Here is a 4,324-nt window from a genome sequence, read left to right as displayed (position 1 = left end):
AAGATCGAGTCTTTCAATTTGAAGATCATAAAGATTTCAGAGAGTAAAATGCAGTCCTACTAATACTATAAGACTTAGATGGAGTCATGCTGCAGAAATATTAAAAGACAAAGTGATGTGTAAAAACCAATTTCGGCAGACTTGGGTATAATTCCAGCTGATTTGGAAGCCATGTGTTATGTAGACAAAATCTCAATAAGCCATTCCATGCCAGGTGGAGTCCTTAAAAACCAAGTGCCTTTTTAAATTCTAATTAAAATTGTTTCTTTCCTTTGCTACTTTTGCTAGCACGTTTCAAGCCTGCGTAATGTCAACCTCCTAGAGAAGAAGAGAACTGAGACAGTAGCTCCCAACTTCATGTCAACCCTCAACTCTCCCCAGACCATCAGGGGCTCACAGACCAGTATCAGCCTGAGTGAGCCACATCCCATTCTAGACCAGCCTCAACACAAATGCACTGGGATCAACCCCTCCAACATGTGGGTTTAAAGCAGCATTCTTCTGAGAATTTCTTTGAATATGTGAAGCACTTTGGGAAGCAATGTGTTGAAACATAAAAAGCACTGAATTCAGAGGGAGAAGATGTAAATGTGAATCCTGATCTCTGACGTGACCCTTTGCTATCTGCGCATCCATGGAAAAAGACCTTAAACTATCCAAGCCTCGGTTTTCTCATCTGTTGTGAGGATTATGTGGGGAAATGTGTAGTAAACTTTTAACTTATACCAAATATTTCGTATTGCCAACACTTTGTTGGACATCAGATGACTTATTTAAGCTGTGCAAATAAGAACAATATGTGACTGTATAGAATAGATTTCTCCATCGTTTTGGATGAGTTGTTCTACAAAAATGTCAGGCTATGTTCCATCATTGTATTAAGATTTTTTTAAGTTGCTGGTCCTTGATTTTTTAATGATAATCTGCCTTATATATAATTTCATATATTATCAAATAATAATTTCATAGATTGAGTCAGAGGACCCTTAGAAGTTACCAAATCCAGCTTGTTTAAATAAGATTTTTGCTGAAAGTTGTGTTAAGTTTTGGCAAGACCTAGATAGACAACCCCAGGGACCTAAGTCCCTGTCTCATTTTTTTTCAACTAGAAGAAAATAAATTATCCTTTATGACACAACTGCAAGCAATGTAAATAAAATCTATTCTCTTGCTCACTTTAAAACATCAACATGGGTGATTAGACAGGAAACAAAACACAGTTGAGATATGAAAGAGAAACAAAACATTTCCAGCTTAATGAACCAGAAAAAAAAAATCTTACACCAAATTGCTGCTATTATCTGATGTGTTGGCAGCAAGTTAATAGAAAGGGCACTCCAGACAAAGGAAGTTAAGGAATGATGCTGCTATTTGCACATAGTTGAGAAGCCTGCTGCCTAGAACAGGAAAGAGTTCAAGGATCCATTGCAGCACCTATTACCCTGTATTCTGATTACTTTTTTTTTTTTTTTTGGGCACACGGGCTTAGTTGCTCCGTGTCATGTGGGATCTTCCTGGAGCAGGGATCAAACCTGTGTCCCCTGCATTGGCAGGCGGATTCTTAACCACTGCGCCACCTAGGAAGCCCTGATTACTTTTTATAAGTTATCTTCCTAACTACACTGTGAGCTTTGTTAGGGCAGGGACAATGTCTTTGTCATCTTTTTTCCATAACACTCAGAATGATACCTAGCATCTAGTAGGTATTCACTTTTTTTTTTTTTTTTTGAGTGAATGACTGAGTGAATATACTTTTTCTTCTATTGATGGAGTTAGGAAAACAAGGCAAAAAAAAAGATAAAGAGGTATCTGTTAATAAAAACAAACATGGGAACATCCCTTTAATATCAGTTAGAAATAGATTCTGTGAGAGATGGGTTTTAATTTACAACTCATATTGATGCAGATGGTTTGGACCTGGAGGATATCCACCTCCTAATCAGCAATCCAGACATTGTATTCAAGCAGAGGCAGACCCTCTGCCGGACCCTCTTCAAAGCAGCTCACAGTTCTCCCTGAGGAACTCCTTGGGTATGGTTTGTGCTGAGGAGCTTGCCATTTCTGATTGAAGATGTCTGTCAATTAAAGAAGTTCTCCTATCTATTGCCATTTCAAATCTTTAGGCTTTCTCCAACTGTGGCAAGCGGGGGCTACTCTTCATTGTGGTGCACGGGCTCCTCATTGTGGTGGCTTCTCTTATTGCGGAGCACGGGCTTTAGGCACACACAGGCTTGTGGTTGTGGCACATGGGCTCTAGAGCACAAGCTCAGTAGTTGTGGCACATGGGCTTAGTTGCTCCAAGACGTGGGATCTTCCCAGCCCAGGGATTGAACCCGTGTCCCTTGCATTGGCAGGCAGATTCTTAACCACTGTGCCACCTAGGAAGTCTGCCCTGAGATGTTTTAGACAACAACAAAAAAAACCCCAGAAATCTAAAGCTTGCCCTACAAATATTGGTGTTTTAGTTGTTTTGTTTTGTTTCGTTTCGTTTTGTTTTGTTTTTTGCCAGCTGATTGTCTTTCCTAAAAGAGCGAGCAATGAAAATGCTAAACCCTTCCACCTGTGGACAGTTGGGCCATCATCCTCATGTCATTGCCTTTTGACTCTCCTGATCCCCACTCCCCAGCCTCAATTTTTTTCACATGGACCATGCTTACCACTTCCTGACTTTTTCTGGACCCACCTATCTTGACATGATAGAGTCCCCCATCTATGCTGTGAAATTTTCCTCTGGTCTCCTTACAACATGGTTTTATTAATACTTTCATTCTCTTCCAAAGCTTGTTCTTTCCTTTTGCCACTTTCCTGAATTATGTGGTTCTTTAGTTTGTTTGTTTTTAATGTAGTTCCTACCATTTTCTCAATTCTTATGCCATCTGATTCCTTTTTCACTTTTAGCCTTCTGAAAAGTTTTCTTACCCTCTTGGACATTTATGTATTTCCTGGCATTTATACAGCCAACCACTGTGCTTGTTTTTGAGGTTGAAAAGAAGGGTGATGAAAGAGATGGCACCTGGCTGGCAGCCCCTGCACACCCTCTCAGAGTGACAGCACCATGAGTCTGGCTCTAGTTTTGCCCTTGGAGGTCCAGAAATGTGGCCATGCCAGGACTCCTAGACCTCCTCTGTCTCACGGAGACTGACTTGTAGGAGTCACACTCATGAGAAGTTCATATGTAAACCCAAATTCTAATGTATTCATTTACAATACATTACAATACGACAGTGGATATTTTCTTTATTTAACTAAGGTTCCTGTAACTCATATCCAGAGCACCCTCTTTTCTGATAGTGAGGTACCTGGGAAACAGAATAATCAAAAGATTTCTTAGTGAATGCGAAATCAAAGTTTAGAAAGGGGCATTGTTTTGAGAGAGATCTCATCTGGGCCTGGGAAGCCTGATGACTCATAATTGCCTCACAACAGAGAAAAGTCCGTGTTGGATAAATGTGTCCAACTCCAGGTCCCCGACTTCCTTTCCCACACTAGGTTCACCAGTCTCAGTACAAGGTCAATCCAGACAAAGCCCAGGACAACAGATCAGGATTCTGCTGATGAAACAATTAGGCTGGCCTCCCTGAGATTGTTTCCAGGTCACTATGGGTAGTATTTTGGGTGTATCCACACCTCTCTACCAAACATTTAGTCACACAATCTCTTAATTCATTCCCACTGATGGTCAAGTCTAGCCATGATACATGTGGATTTCATCTGTTTGATTTTCAGAGGGTAATCTTATTTTCCGTATTTTATTTATTTTTTAATTTCCTTATTTTATTTATTTTTTAATTGAGGTGTAGTTGATTTACAATATTATATTAGTTTCAGGTGTACAGCATAGTGATTCAGTGTTTTTATAGATTATACTCTCTTTAAAGTTATTACAAAGTAATGGCTATATTTCCCTATGCTGTACAATATATTCTTGTTGCTTACCTATTTTATACATACATAGTGGTGTGTATCTCTTAATCCCACACCCCTATCTTGCTGTTCCACCCCATCCCTGTTCCCACTGGTATCCACTAGTTTGTTTTCTGTATCTGTGAGTCTGTTTTTGTTTTGTTATATACATCTGTTTGTTTTAATTTTTTATATTCCACATATAAGTGGTATGTATGTGATAACATACAGTATTAGTCTTTCTCTTTCTGACTTATTTCATAAGTATAATACTCTCTAGGTCCATCCATGTTTTTGCAAATGGCAGAATTTCATCCTTTTTATGGCTAAGTAGTATTCCATTGTGTATATGTAACACATCTTCTTTATCCGTTTATCTGTTGATGGACACCTGAGTTGTTTCCATATCTTGGCTATTGTA

Source organism: Hippopotamus amphibius, chromosome 3 (assembly GCF_030028045.1).
Source record: "Hippopotamus amphibius kiboko isolate mHipAmp2 chromosome 3, mHipAmp2.hap2, whole genome shotgun sequence".
Classification (NCBI taxonomy): domain Eukaryota; kingdom Metazoa; phylum Chordata; class Mammalia; order Artiodactyla; family Hippopotamidae; genus Hippopotamus; species Hippopotamus amphibius.
The sequence above is the reverse complement of the archived record's forward strand: the minus strand, read 5'-3'. Positions refer to the sequence as shown.